We start from the raw sequence: 22,179 nt of genomic DNA, 5'->3' as shown, positions 1-22,179 counted from the left end.
TGGCCGAACTATCCCTTTAAGACGTGAGAGGGATCGCTCTGTTCACGTGCACTGATGAAACATCAGTCTTGTTTACGCAGACAAGACCAGCTGTGAGGAAAAGTTTAAATGGTCAAAACTTTAAAAAGCATGCAAATAATAAACTTTCGGCATGAGGATGCAATGTTCGCAATAGATGTGTTTTGTATACGCTGTTTAATGGGGATGTGAAGACACGTCGTGCAATTAGGACCTGAGCACGCCCTCATAAAAAATACACGTATCTCTGTAAAGGCAAAGAGAGAAATCCAAATCTGCATGTCTCACATGAGTAAAGGGTTATAAAAATGCTCGCACTACGTAAAAATGGTCTCTATAGCAGTCGCATTCAGGAGCCCTATGATGCCATAAGTAAACAGAAAGATCGGTTCATGAGATCTTTGGCAAATTTAGGGAGTAGCGATCGAGTCATTTAATGCCATTTTCGACCGATACCGATCTGTGGCTGATCGATCGGAGCATCCTTAGTATTTACCCCTCACACACTTGTTCCTCTACAGGACGTATTACGGTACTTTCACACAGGGCGTAAGCGTTAGCGCTTCCCATTAATTTTTTATGGGTGACGTCAAGCGTTGCCAAACTGAATTGTGGATCCGTCTGCGCTGCGTCACTGCCTTTGCTCACCACAGAAGTTGAAAATTTCTCAACTTTTTAAGCGGCAATGCGTGCATCAGATCACCTTATGCAAATAAGCTAGGCAAAGACAGCCAATTACGTTTATGGAAGACCGGCCACTGTGATTGGCTGTTGGCCACGCTTCAGACAAGCTTTCCGTCAAGCCTTAACACTTTTGTCCCTTGTGAATGTACCATTACAGAACTGATCCCGGCAATGTTAATAAGTCCCCACTCTTGAATCAAATCTTGGATCAATGTCAGGACGTGTTTGCATTTACACAGAATGCACTCTGGCAATTTTAAGGCAATTTTCAGCGCAGTGTGTGAAAGGGGTAACATTTGCATTAATCTGTGCACTTTTACACTGCCAAAACATTTAACCACAAAGATGAGATATGAAACCCTGATAATGTCTACTGTACAGATTATAGACCCCCTAAAAAGGAAGCAGGCCACCATGACCTAAAAAGTCCGGAAATGCATCAACCAGAGTTAGATTTGAAAAAGTAAGAAAACTAAAAAGTAAAACCTTACCAAACATGCACATTTAGTGCTAGTATTAGTTGTTCTCTTTTCAACCTTTGATAGAGAATTAAACAAATATCTTTCACACATAGGCCTACATATGCCAAAATCAGCATGCCAGGCACTTTTTGGTTACACAAACATTTTGCGAGTAACTCAGCAAGTTATCATTGAATATATTTACAATGATGCTTAAATGTAATATGACCACAATGTTTGCCATTACTAATATATAAAAACCAGTGTTCTGGTTAGTTTATTTGGAATAACCCCAATAGTCGGCCTGTGGCGTGAGACTGGGGCTCTGCTGGTGGGAGGATGTTCCAGGTGTCCCAGTTTTGAGCTTAAATAGGGTGCGTCTTTCTTCAGGGTGGCATTACAATTGACAACCGTGCCGTAAAATGAAGTTGCATGTGTTGTGCTTCTCTGCAGTTCTGCTGCTGTGTCTTCTTGTCTCTAAGACATCACAAGAAGGTGAGTTTTTAGGGTACATGCTTACTCCAGATAAACACTTTTGTTTATGTTGATAGGGTATTTTGTTTATTGGTGACTGATTTAGGTAAAATAGAGTCACATCAATTGTCTGCTTTTATCTCCAATAGGTGCACTTATTTCTGAAAGCTGTTTAAGAACTACAGATACTAAAGTTCGTGTGCAACTTCTGGCAAGCTACTTTATCCAGCGCAAACCCTTGTACTCTGTAGAGGCTGTGAGGTGAGGACTGATTCACAATTTTGCTGACTAATTTTGTAATAATGAATGGTCCAAGTGTGTTGTTTTGTTTTTTATTTTCATTTTATCTCTAGTTTTAACAAAATTACCATCCGTTCTGCAGATTCTTAACAGTCAAGGGGATCACAATCTGCTCGGATCCCAACTCACCATGGGCCAAAAAAGCTATGGCGCACTTGGATAAAAAGACACACAAAAATATGACATCAGCTAAGACTGAACACAAAAAACACAGACATTAATATTTTCTTTTTAATTTTTTAAGAAAATGCACTTTATTGTAAGTTATGTGTTTTTTATATACAAATAATATAGCATTTTTATTACAAATAATATTGTATTTTGTTGATATTGTATATTGTGTCGTTTTCTCCCACAAATGAATGTAACTTGATGTACTATTGTACCTTTTTATGTACTCTATAATTCAATGCATTTCGATATGTAGAGGTAATATTGTTAAATAAATTATATAACTAACAATTTTAGTATCCCTACGTTTATTTATTAAAGCTTTTAAAAACTTTTTATATAAATACCCGCGGTTAAAACAACAAAACGAGCAATATTTTTTTTTTATGACAAACCAAACTAGGATGCTTCTGGTAAAATCAACCAGGAATTGTATGAGTAACATGTAAACTCATTTTAATTAATTCATTAATGCGTTAAAATAATTAAACCCAATTAATTGCAGTCAGTCAGACCACCAGTAGGCATGGGCCGGTATAATATTTTGGTGGTATGATAACCTTAAGCAAAAATACCACGGTTTCACAGTATTGGGGTTTTTGACATTGCACCAGTAACATTTTTAGACGCCAACGTACAGTATACAAACAACAACTTTTTAAACTTGATAAAATACATTTTATTATTAAGCAACATACAATATGTACTGTATGGCGGGTAAAAATAAAGCCTTTTAAATTATAATTTTCTTTAAAAATATATATTTTTGTAATATATATTAAATGTAAATTACATGACTTAAGGATTTAATTAATTTTGTGTAAACACAGCTCATACCTTGGAAACAGCATCACAGAAAATGTTAATGGTTTTGAAACCTTGACCCTTTAAAACCTTGGTATACCTTGACACCAGTAATCGGCCAATGCCTAACCACCAGCACCACGCCAGGGCTTTATCCAGGTTTTTAATGCTGCACGGACCAATTGGAGTGTGCCTCTGTTTCACGCATGCATGCAGGCACACAGACCAAATCCACAAATAACCAAGAGATGCGTCCCGCGCACATATTATTTTAAAATGCTCTCGCAAAGCTTTGTCATACAGTATGCCAACCAGTCTGCATCATGCCGCACGTGCCTTTTGGTGGTTCATGCATTTGTGTGTGTGTGAAACAGAAACACCAGAGTTTCCCGCAGCACTTTTCAGTTCGGGCGGCCCACCTAAGCTGGGATACCCTACCACGTTAACTAGGTCGTCCAAAAAAAAAATTCCACCAAACGCCACATGGCCGAAATGAGAGAAAGACATGGTCCGTCACTGTCTGGAGGATAACTAGCCTGTTGATAAAACATTTAATTCATTAATAATCTAGAATGTGTTTATTTTCTGTCATAGTTTCTTCAAAATTGAGTTTTGAGTGTTTTAAATAAAATATTTTCATCATGACGCGTACGCCCCGCCCCTTTGATTGCCACGCCCCCAGCCCGCCCACCTGCACAACCCTACCACCTTAACTAACAAATTTTCTGCGGGAAACCCTGAACACGCAGTTTAAGGGAGCCTTTACGATGACTTAACCATGATATTTATAAGCAGTTAATAGTGAAACCAGTTAATCGCTGCATCCCTACGTCTAACTACAGCATGGTTGTCTTATTTTTTGACACAGTATGTGGAGAACAGAACAAGAGATACAAGAAAGCAACAGATGTAGAACAACAGATGAAGTTTAAAAAGTGGGAAGAAATATCTTTATTCAGAGTTATACAGAGCAATGCGTTCCTGTAACTCAGTTGGTAGAGAATTTTATTTTAGAAAATCATGGGATCGTCTCTGACTGACATAATGTATACACTGCAATGTTGGACAAAAGCATCTGCCAAATGCATAAATATAATGTAAATAAAAAAATCACGTTTAGACTACACAACTAAGACGATAAACAATTTAAGACCAACTTATTAATATAAACAATAAATGAAAAGTTGAAAACTTGATGCTTCACACACCATGTTAAAGTATACTGTATAGCCCACTATGTTCCTCTTTAAATGCATAGGACTCTCTCTTTCCATCGTGTAGCGGGTGTGAAAAAGGAAAACCTCACCGTCAGAGTTGTAGGTTATGTAGGTTAAGTGGTGGTGATGCTAAACATTTGCAACTGCATTAATGCTGTAGACGACATTGTAGGAGGAACCACTAACATACAGAGTTAAAACCAGATTAAATGGGTTTTTCCCTTTGATGCATTTCCACGTGTGCTGTTTCCAAGACATGTGCTTTAGCAATCAACTGTATTTAGTGTATTTAATAGTATTTATTATTGCATTTCTATTCTATTCTTCAAGCAAGAATAGATACTTGACATATCGATACTATGCTTCATGTGCCAATGACCTGAGGAGCTGTTAAAATGTAGGCGAAAGTAAATCTGTGGTTTATTGTGGGATGAGCTGTTTTCCACATTTGCATGTGGTTTGTCGTTACACCTCTCATTTTCCTCTCTCATTGGCCTCCACTTGTTAAGCCACCAGTTTTTTCATTCAGTTGTTCACACTCAAAGACATTAAAACAGATTTGAGACCTTAAAGTCCCCCTGTAGTCCCCCCCCCCCAGTTTTATCAATTCAATCTCATCTATGATCATCAAAATGACATTTAAATGATCTCCTGTGATTTTTTGCTTGAGTGTAACTCTACCCCCATGTTTCATCATTTAGTTACACTAATCCTCGCCCCTCTCAGCTTCAGGCCTAGTCCACCCCTACACTGGTATTTTTATAAAGAGTTTTTCCTCCTTCGTTAAGTCAAGGTAGAGATTTTCTTATTTTCCCCGTTGTGATGTATATCTGATTAAAACGGATTTTGAAATTAGTAAAAAGGTAGGGTGGAAATTGGATTTGTCCATCGAAAATGTATTGGATCGTTGGAAGTTGGGTTATGTTGTTATTTGCTAATCGCTGCCATCTTTTCTCAGGCCTTCTTCCCCATTTTTTGTGACCAGAAGTAAAGAGAGATCCTTTTGAGGAGGGGAGCAGATTTGCGTTTTTGATTTAAGATTAAGAGGGCACATGCATTTTTTTTATTATGAAGCTCACATTTAAAAAATTTAAAAAATTTAAAAATACCACAATATTACAAAAGTGTAGGTTTTTAATTTAAATTTTATTGTATTGTGACTTTAAAAACAATTCTCTCTACATTAACATGCAAACCATGCTACGAAGTGTTGTCAAAAGCATGCCAAACCAACAAATTCGCCTCATGTAAACAAAGGAGATTGTGTCGCACAATCTTACATCAAACAAAGGAGACAACACCGCACACTCCAAAGTCACAAATGAATATCTCAAAACCGCCGAAATGTTCAGAAATGTTTCTGAATGAGTTTTCAAGAAGGTTCAGTTTCAGATATGGACCACCCATTACTGTATATGACAATTGCTTAAACCACTGGAAAAGTTTGAAACAATATGGCATGTACCCTAAACTGTGGGTGATTATATATAAATCACCAGTCTATCACTATAGCCAATGTCTAGTCATGTCCTCCACAACTAATTTCTATAATGGGTGGGAGAATGTACCATTTTCTCTTTTAGTAATTTCCTCATCAAGGTCAACGAATTCTGATGTGTATGATTGTGCATTTGTAAGTCGTTTATTAAAAGCAGGTTTCTACAGTTTGATCTCTAAATACATGAGATCATGGCGGGGGTAACATGCCCGGCCCACCCCATATTTCTTGAATACCTTTTCAGAGGTGACAGTAGGTTTGGTCAATTACTAACAACAGTTATTACAGTATTTCCTAGAAAGAAAGCAAAGGAAAAAAACTGTAAAACTGCATGACCCACATACAAGGAGCTCACTGCAGATGATAATGGGATAGTTTACCCAAAAATGGAAATTCTTAATTTAAGACCCCTTATGTTGTTCTTAACCTATATGAGTTTCTTTATTCTGTTGAACACATGAAAGGATATTTTGATTAATAATGGTAAGATGGTTCAGAGTACTCAAAACTTTTGTGGAAACCGATTATATAAAAAGATTTAAGTAAACCAACTCAACATTTTTAAGTAAATAATATTTATAAATTATAATTAATCCAAACTTAAAAGTTTATATTTTTTGTATTTAATATTAAACTCTTTCCCCACAATTGATGAGTTATTTACAAGTTATCACATCAATTAAGAGAAAATGCTTCCCTGCCAATGACAAATTTTTACGGCAATCCATATTTCCACTATTATCCACTAGGTGGCGCTCTTACACAACATATAAAACACTAAAGTATTCGTGGATTCAAAAACAGTAAAAACTTAGAATATTTCTTAGTAGTGATGCACCGATGTATCGGCCGCCGATATTTATCGGCCGATTTTTGATGAATCTGAAACCATCGGCATATCGACAATAGCACGAGAAAGGCCGATACCGATTGTTTATTAATTAAATGCATACAGAAATCCATTATATGTAAAAAATGAGTTAATGTCGTTAATAAAATAAATGCTGAATAGCAAAAACCACCTTTAAAGGTTGTCATGCTGTCTTATTATATTTGTTTTAGCTTAATTTGTGCCTCTCTTAGTATGTTGGTCAGTTTAATGTTAATTAGATTAAATCCATGTTCAGTTAAAAATAATTTGATGTAGAAATAAACTAGCTAATAGACCAACTGTATAGTATTGTATACAAGTGTTTAATATCGGCATCGGTATCGGCCAGAAGTTGTCCGTTTAAATCGGTATTGGTATCGGCCCAAAAAATCCTATCGGTGCATCCCTATTTCTTAGCTTAAATTAAATGCCATAAACCTCATCATCAAACCACCAAAAGTTTGTAATTATTTGTGGTGTTTGTTAAAATAAGGCTGTTGTATGGAAATGACTCCATTTGGAAGTTATAACAATTTTTGAGTTAGCAAAAAGTGGTGAAATCATTGAACACATATAAAACTTCAAAGTTCAATATTTTTTTTCACTGGTTTGAGTACAGTTAACTCATGTTAAATGAGTACATTGTATTGTTCGGGTTTACAGTGACCACAAATGGAACTACTGTATTCAGCACACTGGCAGATGTGCGGTTTCACTCTTTGTTAATAATGCAATTATATCTTCCAATTCAATCAAACTCATACTTATTAAGGCAATACTGCTTTTCACCTTTTGCATTTTAATCATATTAGGGTTTATAAGGAGTTTATAAGTTGGCAGGGGAGTTTTTCCTCTGGTAATGTGTTAGCATTATGACCTATGGTTTGACAAGATACAGCTTGTGCAAATGTGGTTTTGAAACTTTATCTCTGCATCTCTGCTGGCATAGACTAGAGTGGTTTAATGTCTCTTTCCTTGTGTCAAAGTTTGAAAACACGTCTCTAAGAGACCAAAACAAAGCACACGAGAACAAGAAACTGACAGCCTTGACTAACAGTAGGGACTTTTTACACCTGTCACCTTATGCGTTTTCTATGATTGGATAACTATCCGATTGTAAAAAGACCAGGTGTAAATACCCTCCGAAATGTTTTCGAGACTGATTTAAATCCGATCGCTTAAACCACTTCAGGAGGTGGTCTAGGATGCATTTCAGACGAAACTGGACAAGTGTAAATAAATCTGGTTGATGAATCCACATATGTCAGCGCATTACTCCTCCCAAACATAAACACGTCACCTGGAAGTTAGCCAGCAAAGAAGATAACAGACGACGAGTTAAAAAGCTTTCTAGAACAAATTAAAGAGTCCAATGATAAACTCGAATGACAATGAACAAAGAAATAAAACTTTGAGAGAGAGTTTAGTGAATGCTTTTCCCCGTCATGGACCTGTACGTTAAATCATCACACCGTCACTTTCCTCCTGCTTTGTACTGTGTGCTCCAGCTGATGCCGACACAACATACAGTAAGTGCTGCCTTTTGTTGCATAAATGTCGTCCTAAGTTTTTTAAGGAGGAGGAATGAATAGTATATTTGCATTTTGCGCAGAAGTAGAAGATCGGATTCATTCCTTCATTCCGTTTTGCCAAGACGCATTTATGTGTCCAAATGTAAATGGAACAGTTTTAACAATTCAGATAGCTATACGATCAGAGAAAACACATTAAAAGACCAGGTGTAAAAAGGACCTTAAAGAGAACAAAAACAACCAGTAAGGCGTACAAGGAGCACAATGAAAGAAAATATGTAAAAGCCCACAAAAAAGAATAAGAAAGTGTGAAGTATTAAGTTTAAAAAAAGACTTGTAGTCATTACCTTCACATCCTCATATCCAATTTAAAAAATATATATATATATTTTTTAAATCAAGATGTTTTGGCGGAGATGTCCATAAACGGCAGAAAATGTCTAAAGTTTGGGATCATTACACTATTATCATTACATTACATTCAGCACCTGAACCGAAAACATCCACTGCTGTTTCACCAAGTGTCACTGAAACAAGGTAATGTAGCCTAAGCCTATTGATGTTAGCTGATTTTAACACTGTATATGCCAGGACGTGATGTTGTGACGCGATTTTTCAACGGATGCTTCACCTAAAATGGACCGCAATGCAAGTGATGCATAATCACAAATGCAGCGTTCTATTGAAAATGAATGTATGCATTTCTGCCGTACCAAACTGCAATGAAGCAACTGGTCTGACTGGGGTGTGACTCTTCCTCACGCACAGCACGAGTGGACACACACAAACACACACACACAGGTTGTTACCATAGCAAATAGGCTCACCCCAGAAATTATATATTATTTGTTAGTACCGAATGGTAAATGCTGCAGGTGTAGAAATGTACATAAACCAGATATTTACTTTGATGTCAGGGCTAGATTACAGCATGAAACCTGTTGTGCATATTAATAAATTAAATTGCTTAATTGTTGGCACTGGCACTTACAAACACTAATGGGTAAAAATTGCAATAGATTTTTGTAGAAAATAAAAGCCAAATGCTTGATAATTTTACAGCCACCTAATTTTCTTTATGCATTATTTGTTTTGGTTGTTTAAAAACACACACATAATTTTTATCAGATTAATCGATTAATCAATTGATTAAGTGCTAGATTAATCGATTACAAACATAATCGAAAGCTGCAGCCCTAATGTCATTTTAGCCCCCCTAACTAGCAACTCTATCAAACTATTCACATATATTTTAGCATTTTATTTCGAAAGTAATTTGTTTGAAAATAGAAATTAAAATAATGGAAAATGCTGGACATTGTAATGAAAAAAAAAAAACTTTAAGCCATTTAACTTGTTTTTAACTTGTGATTTATAATGATAAAATAATGATTGTTCAAGTTCACTACAAATAATGATCTTTATTGAAATTGAAAAATAAAAAAGGCTAAAAGCCCACAAAGAGCCTTCAAATGGCAAGGCATTCATTCATTCATTCATGTTGCATAATGTACGTGTGACATGTCTGACATGACTAAAAAAGGTCAAAATTAGACCATACCAAAATGTCACGAAACGCAACTGAAACTTTAACTTTGTCCGCTTAAAAAACGAAGTGAAAGCAGTACTGTGCCGTTTCTGTAGGGAGGGTTCCCACTTAACTCCACAAAATTTGAAGCACATCATCAGTATGCAAGACGGCAAGATGAAGTTCACTCTTTCAATTGCTCTCATTTACTCCATATGGTGCAAAAGTGTTCAAACACAAGGTGAGTTTTGATCATATTAATGAGCTTTCTTCAGCTCAGTAATAGTCTGTGCTTATTTGGTTTAAGCGTGAAAAATGAAGGTCATTTTCTAAGTGTTCTTTATTTTACAGGAGTGAGGAGTTTTGAGGAAGGAGGTGAGTCCTGAATAATTCTGCAGCTTTTCAGACCAATGTTGACTTGACTAAAATCTAGATTCATGTTGACAGTGTAATTTCCTGAGTACTTGGAGGTTTTCAGACTGTTAATATAAATTACTGATATGCTTCTCTCATAGGTGATGGCCTGCTTCAAGTAACCTGTTGTTTAACTGTGTCAAACACCAAAGTACAAATTGTAAGCCTTTTGGATTATTATGTGCAAGACACAAGTCTGTGTCCCATCAGAGCTATACGGCAAGTTAAATTTTACACAGTCAATATTTAATGTGGGCTATGCATAAGGGAAATGATGAGCACAAAAAAATAACAATTTTCCATGTACAGGTTCCGCACCAGGAAAAACAAAACAATCTGTTCAGATCCTGAAGATAAATGGGCCAAGAAAGCAATGATAGAACTGAATGCAAAACGTGCAATTGAACCTTCCAAAGAACCTGTTGAGTGCCAAACATTTCAATCAAAACAGATCCCAACACCACTGACCACTTTAAGATCCACAGCAAATGACAACAGCGTAGCAGTCACGGCGGTGATGATCACAACTTCACCCAAGTCCACAAAGAAGATAAAACAACTGCCAAAGAGAAGGAGAGGAAAAAGCGGGAAAGGAAAATCGCTGAGAAGATATCAGTACCAATTGAGGACATACCAAAAAAATGATGATTAAACAATTTATCAAAATAAATACCCCTGTTCTTATTTAGTGTCAGGTCGCCTTAAAATTCTCTCTATTTGAAAAGTCTGGGGAGCTATTTAGCAGCTGTTGTGTATGTTTCACAGACAGATTATTTGACAATTCTTTATTTGTGCTCTGCTAGTAATGATCATTTTAATTCATTTGCCTTGATGTTTCATTTGCAGATTTGATTTTTGATTTACATACATGCATACATTTTTACATATTCATTATTTACATTATTTTGGTTGTGCAATAAATGAATGAGTGAAAATAAAATGTGCTCGTGGTGTTTTCACAATGGTATCTGGTTGTTAAGTCTGATGTCATGCGTTGCTTCCGGGTCCAACCGCTCATAGATGTCATAGAGAAATATCACGGCTTTAATACACTCGTATCATAATGAAAAACTGCCAAAAACAACCGATCCTAATTTATATCTCCATAACAAAATCTGAGATGACCAGACATGGATTTATTGAAGTGGATCTTTTATGAATTATTAATTTATTGCTGTCTTTGATTCTGGGAGCCTGAGACTGCAGTTTACACGTGAGTTTATAAAATTTTCGCTTAAATGTGTGCAATGAATAATTAGTGCTCATAAATGGCTGTTTAAATGTGGTGGCTTGGAGATGGAAACGGTATTCCTTACGTCATGACTTAACGAGCGGATAATGTTGGCCTGGAGACTGCTGGCTAACAGAAGGCAGTCCTTCAGTTCTAAAGTCCTTTAGTATGCATATTTTACTAAAAAACCTCAGCTGAACATGTTTATTTGGTTTTTTATTAAAGTCCTAAGACCACCTAATGTAGTTGAGGGGGCTCTTCAGTTTAGGGCAGCAACAATTTGAAAAAAAATATTATTGTGAAGTAACATTTTAATGTGCCGTTTCAACATGCACCTTGCATTTCTTGTATATGATGGCAACTTGAGAACAGTTACAATATATAATAATATATAATTTTTTTCAACATGTGCATATAAAGAATGTGCAGCAACAAACTTTGTTTAAAGAGCACCTATTTCATTGCTAAAAACAATGTTATTTTGTGTATTTGGTATAATGCAATGTGTTGGTGTGGTTTATGGTTAAAAAACACATTATTTTTCCACATACCGTATATTTTTGTAGCTCCAGATTTCACTCTCTTTCTGAAATGCACAGATTTGAAAAGCTGTGTGTTCCTGATTGGCCAGCTAAATTGTACGCTGTGATTGGTCTGAATTCCTCTGAGGTCAGCAGGAAATATGACACTCCTTACTAGGGGTGGGAATCGCTTGGACCCTTATGAATCGATTCAGAATCGATTCTTAGGGTCCCGATTAAATTCAGAATCGATTCTTGACATACTAATTTGCATATCTGTGACGTCATTACGTCACATTTGCTTTCAAAGCCAGGTTAATGTTTGCGCTTTTGCTACTAGTCTCTGAACTGTCATATACTGTACTTTCATGCAACTAAGGGATAAATAATGCCATTGTTATATACATATATGTCCTGTTTCTGTGTTAGACATTAAAACCAGTAAAAAAGTAATTAAACGTGACAAATTAATTACTACATCACCAATCCCAGAAAGTAAACTGTTGCCAACAATCCAGATGTTTGTTGTAGTCCAAAAAAAGAGATTTACTTTGAAAATCACAATATATGATTTTTTTTATATTAATTTGTATGATACAGCTGCAAATAAATATTTGAACACCTGTCTATCAGATAGAATTCTGATCCTCAAAGACCTGTTAGTCTGCCTTTAAAATTTCCACCTCCATTCCATTTATTATCCTGAATTAGATGCACCTGTTTTCTGCATAAAGACACCTGTCCACCCCATACAATCAGTAAGAATCCAACTACTAACATGACCAAGACCAAAGAGCTGTCCAAAGACATTAGAAACAAAATTGTACACCTCCACAGGGCTGGAAAGGGCTACGGGGAAATTGCCAAGCAGCTGGGTGAAAAAGGTCCACTGTTGAAGCAATCATTAGAAAATGGAAGAAGCTAAACATGACTGTCAATCTCCCTCGCACTGGGGCTCCATGCAAGATCTCACCTCGTGGGGTCTCAATCAGCCCAGAACTACATGGGAGGAGCTGGTCAATGACCTGAAAAGAGCTGGGACCACCAATTTCAAGGTTACTGTTGGTAATACACTAAGACGTCATGGTTTGAAATCATGCATGGCACGGAAGGTTCCCCTGCTTAAACCAGCACATGTCCAGGCCCGTCTTAAGTTTGCAAATGACCATTTGGATGATCCAGAGGAGTCATGGGAGAACGTCATGTGTTCAGATGAGACCAAAATAGAACTTTTTGGTCATAATTCCACTAAAATTGTTTGGAGGAAGAAGAATGATGAGTGCATCCAACATGGGGGTGGTAACATCATGCTTTTGGGGTGTTTTTCTGCACTTGGGACAGGGCTACTGCACTGTATTAAGGAAAGGATGACCGGGTTCATGTATTGCAAGATTTTGGGGAACAACCTCCTTCCCTCAGTTAGAGCATTGAAGATGGGTCGAGGCTGGGTCTTCCAACATCACAAGGACCCGAAGCACAAAGCCAGCATTACCAAGAAGTGGCTCTGTAAGAAGCATATCAAGGTTCTGGCGTGGCCTAGCCACTCTCCAGACCTAAACCCAATAGAGAATCTTTGGAGGGAGCTCAAACTCTGTGTTTCTCAGTGACAGGCCAGAAACCTGACTGATCTAGAGAAGATCTGTCTGAAGGAGTGGGCCAAAATCCCTCCTGCAGTGTGTGCAAACCAGGTGAAAAACTACATACAAATAAATAGTTAAAAAAATCATACATTGTAATTTCTGGATTTTTTTTAGATTATGTCTCTCACAGTGGACATGTACCTACGAGGACAATTTCAGACCCCTCCATGATTTCTAAGTGGGAGAACTTGCAAAATAGCAGGGTGTTCAAATACTTATTTTCCTCACTGTAATAAGAATAGAATATTAATATACACCCATATCTTCACATAATTCCACATTATGCATAGTGACGATTGCGGACGCACATGACAATGTCGATACTAAAACAACTGTGGAGTACTGCTGTATATCTAGATTCTTGAATCTTTCTTTTCCAACTTATGGGTTAAAGTAAAACAAATGAAGGACAAAGCCCTTACAATTATAAATCAAACCTCTTCAGTGCCCCTATTTATGTAATTCTGGTTCATAAATATATGTCAGAGATGTGAACATTACCAGCTAGCTGCTGTTTGGTTTACTACATGTTTGCATATTTTTGCAAGCACAGTAAAGTGCAAGCATAGCCACTATTTCCTCTTGACTAAGAAAATGTGATGTGGTCTACTGATGGTCTATATACGCACAATACCTCTCAACAAAAAGTTCAGATGCAGGACATCATATGATGTTTCTTTTGTGTGAGCTGAAACAGGAAATGCGCATGTGGTTATTCATTTAGAGCACGACATTTACTTTCACATACTGCAATAATGGAAATGACCATGACAGTAGACACCAAAAAAGCAGAGAAAATTACACACGCTAAAAACGAATGTTAACCGTATAATATGCTAAACACTTTCAAATCACATTAAACAATAGGCATTTTAGATAACTAACATCCACGTGTTTCAGTTAAAGTGTAGGTGAATGCTGGGTGGGAGCTGGTTTTGTTTTAAGGTCTTATTGAGATGTGGAATATCCCATTAAGGGTGAATAAGACGCCTGTGGTTTCGAGAATACGGCCCCTATAAGGCCTCTGTAGTTTCCACACGCACTTAACAGACCTGCTTTATACACACGCTTACAAAGTGCACAGGGTTTTATTTTTAGCAACACAATTTCAATTTGGCTGTTCATTTCAACATCAAAGCTACTTTTTGTCTCTGCCTTACGTGTTGCATATGTAGCATAGTTCAGTCCTGAGTCAAGGCAATTATATTACATAACTCTACTGTACATATACATGCACCTAAAAATATTTTTTAATAAGCAAAACACTTTTAGGACATGTATTATGGTAACACCATAGATTTTTTTAAGTATCCTCAAGTATCATGTAGACTAGAAAACTGGCGGCCCGCGATCCAACTGCGGCCCTCCAAACATTTTCATCCAGCCTGCCAGTCATCTTTGTCTGATTTAAGATCAGCGTGGTAAGTTTCCACTGTACATGACAAATGACAGCCAATAAACCGACAGAAGAGTCGTAAAGGGGCTGTGTGGAGTGCCAACCATCTGCAGGTGTGTAATTATCGGATCAAATTTGGGCTTTGTTTGGATGCATTACAAAAAGTAAACTTGTGCGACTACACCGCATGTGACACACCGACCAGGAGTGATGTATATCAGTGTGTTCCAATCAAAACACAATGCAAGGTTTTTTATGTTTAACTTTATCAGTAACACTTGAATCATTTAAAAACAATTGATGGCTGATAAGTAAATTATTAACTAAAAATATATTCATAAATTAAAGGCTCTTGCGCTGGAATGAGCTTCTCTCCCATGTTGATATGGAATTATGAAAAAACTAAAATTTCATTATGACTGCCACTAGGGGGCAAACTCCAACAGTCGTGTCTGAATGTAGTGTACAATGTAAAGGCCGTTTAGTCCATATATCTTTAAAATATTAAAAATAAAAACATAAAGTGCGAATTTGATTGTTAAGAGAAGACTGGCTGTATGTTGTGAATACTTGAAATAAAACAATTTATAAAAGTTAAACAGTTATAAACAAAATAACTTTAAAGAGTTCTGTATTACAGTTAGAAAAAATACATGTGTTCATTATTAACACTTGCACTTTTTTGTGCAATGTTAGTAGTTGAACTATTAACACTTGGCTTTTGCAACGTTAAACTGCAATTGTTTTTAAAATATATATATATAAAAAAATGAGTTTTTAGTCATTAAAAGGCGAAATGCTAGATACAAAATGTGTGCATCTTTTTAATATATACCCTATAACAAAAAGTAACAAAAACAACATAAGTTATAACATATTATACCATGGCACTGTTGAATGCTGTATTCTGATTGGTTGAGAAATGCTCCACTGGTATGCATTATTTTTCGATAACTGCACACCTTGTCAAATGTCTTAAATATAGGCACCAGAGCAATGTTTTTGGTAACCGTGGTATAAGTGGAATAATTGACTCTGGTCCTTTCAATTATTCAAACAATGCACACCCGCAGTGTAATAACCACCTTGGATGTGCATTATTGTCTTATACTGTATAATTCAACGGCCCGACATCAATTATTTCTTACTTACATAATATAACAGGTAAAAGTAAAAAATATATACATGGTAAAAATAGGGGTAAAAGTTTGGCCCGCATCATGGCCCTCGAAGAAAAATAGTTGAAGACCCCTGATGTAAACTAAAGACTCTATTACTGTAGTATATAACCAATACTATGCTATATAAAAGTAATAACATATAAAGCATAGCATAATACCAATAGAGTGGTCCTTATTTTTCAACTTTTAAAAGTTCATGCTCTCACCCCACCAATATGTGGGAATAAATAATAAAAAATTTGGCACATTTTTTCAATATAAAATAATATTTAGAGGTTGCTCAAGACCTTTGAAGTTTAACACATTTGCGTATGTGATACTTTGTGCTAGCATGTATTGTTTAATAATATATACTTATGGCAGCAATGGACTTATTTGACCATGCTAAAACTCCTGTTTTAGTTGTTATATCTTTCAAAGCAAGAACGCTTCAATGTGAATGAGGCACAATAGACAATATACAGTATACAATGAGACAATGACTGAAGCAACACGAAGCAAGTCCGCTATATGGTTACTCGGATTAGAAGAGACTGAAATAACTGAAACAAAGTTACCCTCCAAGAAGCAAGTTTTATGTGTGTTGTGCGTTTTTTTAAATGGTACAGTTTTTGTAAAAAAATATGTGTAAGGCTTTGAGCAACCTTTTTGGACAATTTAGCAAAATGTGTTTTTATTGATATCCTAACACATTTAGGGGGTGAGAGTTGAACATTAAAAAAAATAATGGGTTAGCATTAAAACAGCCCCCAAAAATTTATTTTACCCAACAATGGGTTAAAACAACCCAGCATTTTGGGTTAAAACAACCTATCAAGTTAGGTTCGTCGCTTTTTTTCCAAACATCCAGATTTTTTACAGTGTAGTAATATTGTATACCATAATATGCTATAGAAAAGTAAAACCACATGTGGCCGGTTGTATGTTTATAGTTTTGCGTTATTTATCTTAATTTATGTGAATTGCCACATTAGCTGAACTAAGTCTACATTTGTACTGTAGCAAGTCATTGTGAACAGCGGTCAGCCTAAATGATCAATGTAAATGATGTAACCCCTTATTTTCCTCTAAGTGGTTGAATGCATTTCTTGCTCTGTCTTCCACAGCACACTCATCTCTTCCTGTCCCTGGTTGAGGTGTCTGTGGGCCTACATGACGGAGAAAAGTGATCAGAAAGGGTGGTGAGCATTGTGGGCTGAGAGACCTCCCTAAACATAGACCCTGCAACCCAGAAGAGTTTCATGACTAGAAGTGCGCGAGAGGACAAGATGAAGTTCACTTTTCTAACTCTTCTTCTTTTTTATTTAAGGCTGATGAGTGTTGTGATAGCAGGTAAGATTTAATAATTTTAAAATTTTAATTCTACAGCTTTACAGAGAAATATTGTGGTTTGGCCTGAGTAACTTTTTTGACATCATTAAATGTATAGATGTGGGGTTGACAGTGTACCTTCATGAAAGCATGTATGTTTTAGTTAATTTGAATAACATGTTTTTCTCTTGCAGATGGTATGGTTGCATCATGCTGTCTTAAGGTGTTAAACACCCGTGTACCACATGTAGACCTTTTGGATTATTATATACAAAATACATCGCTGTGTGCCATTACAGCAATAAGGCAAGTTTAAGACTAATATTTTATACATTAGTATTACATTTGCATATAAATCAATAATCTGAAACAATTATAAATAGACAATTAAACGATTGTAAAAAAATATATATATATATTTTCCATGCACAGGTTCCGCACCAAGAAAAATAAAACTATTTGTTCAGATCCAGAGGATAATTGGGCCAAGAATGCAAAAGCAGAATTGGATAAAAAAGCGATAATGAAACCTACCAAAGAACTCCCTAGGTGTGAGACTAGTATATCCTTACGTATTCCAACCTCGTCTACAACAATTCCAACAACAGGACCAAAGACGGAGATCAGTACAAGTACAATAACATCAAAAGACATCAAAAACATCAAATCTTCAACAATCAAAACAACAAGACCAGAGACAGTGATCAGCACAAGTACAGCAACATCAGTCTCAACTGCTCCATCAACAGTGACCACATTCAAAACTACAAGTACAAGACTGCAGACAGAAATCAGGACAATGACCACCAAGCCAACTAAACTGTCCAAAAAGAGTTTACCATCAACTGCAAATCAATGTTCAGTTACACCAACGCAGACTAGAAGAACCACAACTGCTCCACCGACTACTGTTTCATCAACAACAATGGACACAACCACAGCGAAGAAGATAAAACTACGCAGGAAAAAACACAAGAAAAGCAAGCCAGGCGTTAGGAAAATTCAGATGAGACTGGGTGCCTGGGACAAAAATAAAACACCAAAGGACAATTAAATTCTATACAATGTTTAGTAAGCCTGAATGTACCCAGAAGGTTGTGAGATGAAACACTACAGATATACTGGTCTAACCCTAGACTGGTCTATAGAGATTGTATCATTTTATGTTTTCGTAAATGTCGTTTTTATTACATTTCAACCAATTGAATTTTATATCGTGAGAGTGTAATTTATGAAAAATTGCTTTATTATTGTTTAGTCAAATTAATTTAATAAATATTGGTTATTTAAATAAAACGTTGTCCCATTGCATTACAGTAATCCATTACCTTGCTTTAATCTATATGGGTTTGCATTATGAGCAATATACTGTACACACCTCTTTAAAAGATGTCTATTGAATTTTCATTCAAATAGTGAAAACCGAAAACAGCTGCATTGCCAAATCTAAATATTGAGCACTGCAATCTCACACTATTACCACATGGGGGCAGAATCACCCAAAGCAGAGACTTTAGTACGATGGAGTTGTGCCAGTGCCAAAATCCACACACCTACTCTCTCTCCTGCCTCTGTGCAATGCAAAATAGTCTTTGTTGTCTACAGGTAAAAATCTCTCTTGAGAGGCAGCAGCGCCCAATAAATGTGAAGGTAGTGTAAATCAAGTATTAATGTAATAAATAAAGGATACAGCAAAAAGCCTAAATGCCAGTTTTAGTGAAGCAATGAATAAACAGTTTACTGCTGCCACTCCGAAAGATTTGTTGGCACAAGCAGAAGCAAGCATGCATAGACTTTAATCCTTTCCGTTTTGCACATGCATACTTTTAAACAAAACATGTAATAATACAAGCAAACATTAAGCTAACGCAGTATAAATGCATGAGGCTATGGTGTCTCTGTTTGCACTGCTTTTTGTTTCAGCAAACCACCGTGTAGACAGAAATGAGATTCTTAATAAAGCTTGTGATTGGAATGAACGTTGCAGGAAATTACAATCAATACTCTGCTTCAGATGCTCATCCGATATCGAGCCTTTTTTATGATGAAAAATGCATCGCGAAATGTAGGAAACACGGTTACGGTGAAAAGCAGGTGAGAGGCGTGCAGTTATTAAACCTGAGGATACCTCTGATAAGGGAGAGAATAAACAAAACGATTGAATTGACTGAGATCAAATCTCACAGGTGGCAAGCTAACACCTGTCTAAAGATCGGATCACATTTGTCTTCCCGGTGCAGCGTGTCCTTCATCTCAGGGACAGCTTGACAAAGACCTTGTATCCATAAAAACTGTTATTTTTCTTCAAAAGCAACAGCGTTGAAATTGTCAATCAATATTGTTTATATAACAGCCACTAAAAATCGCATATAAATGTGCGAGCGCTGACAATCGTGCATTTGGAGTCTGTCACCTTCACATGTGCGTGGACACACACTGACACACAGAATGGTTTTCTTCCCCAGATTTTTTATGGCTTGGCCAAGCCGAGGTACTCGTAAATCTACAGACGGGAAATAAATGTCAACAGCCCTTTGCCTGAGCAGGCCATGCGAAAATGAATGGAATAAAACAGGGCTTAATAGCACGGGGCAGGTAATTACCTTCTTTGGCCTGTTCGTCCATGAAATGTGATAATATTGCACGGTAATAAGACAGACCTAAACTCCCAGTGTATACTCACAGGCCTAGGGAGGGTCACTACAATTTGCAAGTCTGTCATACACAACTGAACTTTTTTGTATAGAAATGACAAAGCTATAAACAGACGGATTTTAATAAACAAGTACTGGCACAGATCACATTCCAGTTTAGTCATTGCAAAAATTAAAAAACATTACACAAGATAAAATGAGTCTACTCTCTCACTAAAACACTATTTGGCACTTAGCAACAGAAATATTCTTGTGTGGATGCAGCATAAAGCAATAACAAAAAGTTTTCATTACTGATAGCATTGCAAGCCTATTTTCCACCAAATGTTTTCCACTAAAAGTGTCTGATAATAGGAACAGAGAAAAGTAAGCTGGGCATGCTGCCTAAAATGTTCATCCACCATTTAACTTATTTAGCCTACTTAAAATGTAAAGTAATACTCAAAAATGCATCTTTGAAGTCAACATCACTGCATTATTATAGCTCGCAGAAGCAAACATAACAGGGAACACTTTAACATGTACAAAATAAATGTGTTTGAGATAGAAAGTAAGCAAAAGCAGAGAGTTTGTGCTGAGCGTGTGATTTGATAGACCTGATGGACGTGTACTCCCGGGACAGAGCTTAACTTGAGAGGAAGGGACAAGATCGATGCTTTCTGACACAGGGAGATTACATTCAATGACTCACCTGTATTAGACAAGGGCACAACAGCAATCGAAGGGCAACCACAAACCTCCTCTCCAGGCTCCAGAACTGGAAAAGAAAAAGCATGGGATTCACATTAAGGCTTCTCATACTTAAAATTGTAACTGAGGGTTATGCGTAAATGTAATACTGAGCTATCATATTTAAACAGTTCATGCATTAACCTGATTAAACAATTAATAAGTGGTAGAGCTTTGGGTTAGCAGCTTAATAGGTCATGGGTTCGAACCCAGGGAACACACACTGTTACAAACATATATAAATTGTAATGTACTGTAAGTCACTTTTTAGACAAAAGTAAATGTTATTAATGTAATGTTAACCTGGGTTACAAGTGGGGTTAGAAGAAGATAACTCAAACCTTATTGCAAAATCCACTTACAGTACGACCAGCATAAGCAAGCTGGTTTAAGCTGGTCCTCCCAGCCTGGCATCAGCTTAAAGACTGACCAAAACACAGCTTGACCAGCTTGTTACACAAACAAAACCAGCTAAAACCAAGCTGGGAGACCACTTAGAACCAGCTCACGCTGGTCTTAGCTTGATTGTTCAGTAGGGAAAGCAGTGTAAACTACATTGAAAATGAAAAACATGTTTACAAAAATGACTTTGCTGTTTAACAGAATTCACATCATGTATTATAATTTTGCCAGATATTCATTGTAAAATGGAAGTATGGTGGTGATTGACAAGGACCTGTTGCAGCGCGTGCCAACCCCGCGCCAGGGCTTCAGTACATGTATTTAAATTTCATGTCATGTTGTCAGGAAAACTAATACTGTTCAACGAATTATTATAAATATTTTGCGTGTAAACACAATGTTTTGTGTCAGAAGTACCCATGTAAACACCCAAAACCAGAAAAGATCATAAAGTTACCTTTTTTCGAGACGCACGCGCGTGCCATTATCAATTGTACTAAACAGCGTCCTGAAAAAATGATGGTTGTATTAAAATACGATGTCGTTCTTGTCATAGCTTCTATAGCCATACGTGAGAAACAGAACAGTTCTGACAAATACCTTAGGTTAGTCGATTTTGACATGGTTTGCCTGGTTTTTAGCGGGTTCTGTTCTGTTATTGTAAACATATCGAAGCGCACGAGACGCAGGACGGCGACGACCTCTGCTGGTCAACGCGTCTGAATGAAAACTCATTTTTTTACCTCTAATCTGTTACTGTACAATATCCTTAAACAATATTTTAGTATTGCGTGTCTGTACAGTCTTTGTTCTGACTTCGGAATCAGATTTATTAATCAGTTCTTTATTCAAACTAAACTATAAATACACCGCAGAACAGCCAACGTCAAATAGCACATCTATTCTGCGCATGCGTGAGCATTAACGCTTTAATGACTTAATATACTAATTATGTACCATGTTGTTATACTAAATTTTTAAAAAAAAAAAACTATTAAAACTATTTAAAAAAGAATGCACCTAATTGCAAACATTATCATGTGACCTCAAAAATATGCATGTATAATTTAGTAAATTATGTGTATTTATAACATTATTTATTATTTTTTATAATCATTTCTAAATACTTGGCAATCAAAAGA

General features: G+C 36.4%; 1 protein-coding gene and 1 long non-coding RNA gene across 2 annotated transcripts in view; one reads left to right on the top strand and one right to left on the bottom strand.

Annotated features, from left to right (window-relative positions):
- The window catches only part of ccl34a.4 (chemokine (C-C motif) ligand 34a, duplicate 4), a 79,094-nt gene extending 58,436 nt beyond the window's left edge, over nt 1–20,658 (bottom strand). Inside the window, exon 1 of the mRNA XM_065267116.1 lies at nt 20,598–20,658. The gene's annotated coding sequence lies outside the window, so the exon portion shown is untranslated. The remainder of the gene's footprint in view (nt 1–20,597) is intronic.
- LOC135748781 (uncharacterized) lies at nt 1,557–2,380 on the top strand. Its single transcript, XR_012336820.1, has 3 exons — nt 1,557–1,658; nt 1,787–1,898; nt 2,020–2,380. It is a non-coding gene; the product is annotated as an uncharacterized lncRNA (long non-coding RNA).
- Nucleotides 20,659–22,179: the final 1,521 nt, after the last annotated feature.

The sequence above is a fragment of the Paramisgurnus dabryanus genome, chromosome 6 (assembly GCF_030506205.2).
Source record: "Paramisgurnus dabryanus chromosome 6, PD_genome_1.1, whole genome shotgun sequence".
NCBI lineage: Eukaryota > Metazoa > Chordata > Actinopteri > Cypriniformes > Cobitidae > Paramisgurnus > Paramisgurnus dabryanus.
Note: the sequence above shows the minus strand (reverse complement) of the source record. Positions and strands in the feature narration are given on the sequence as shown.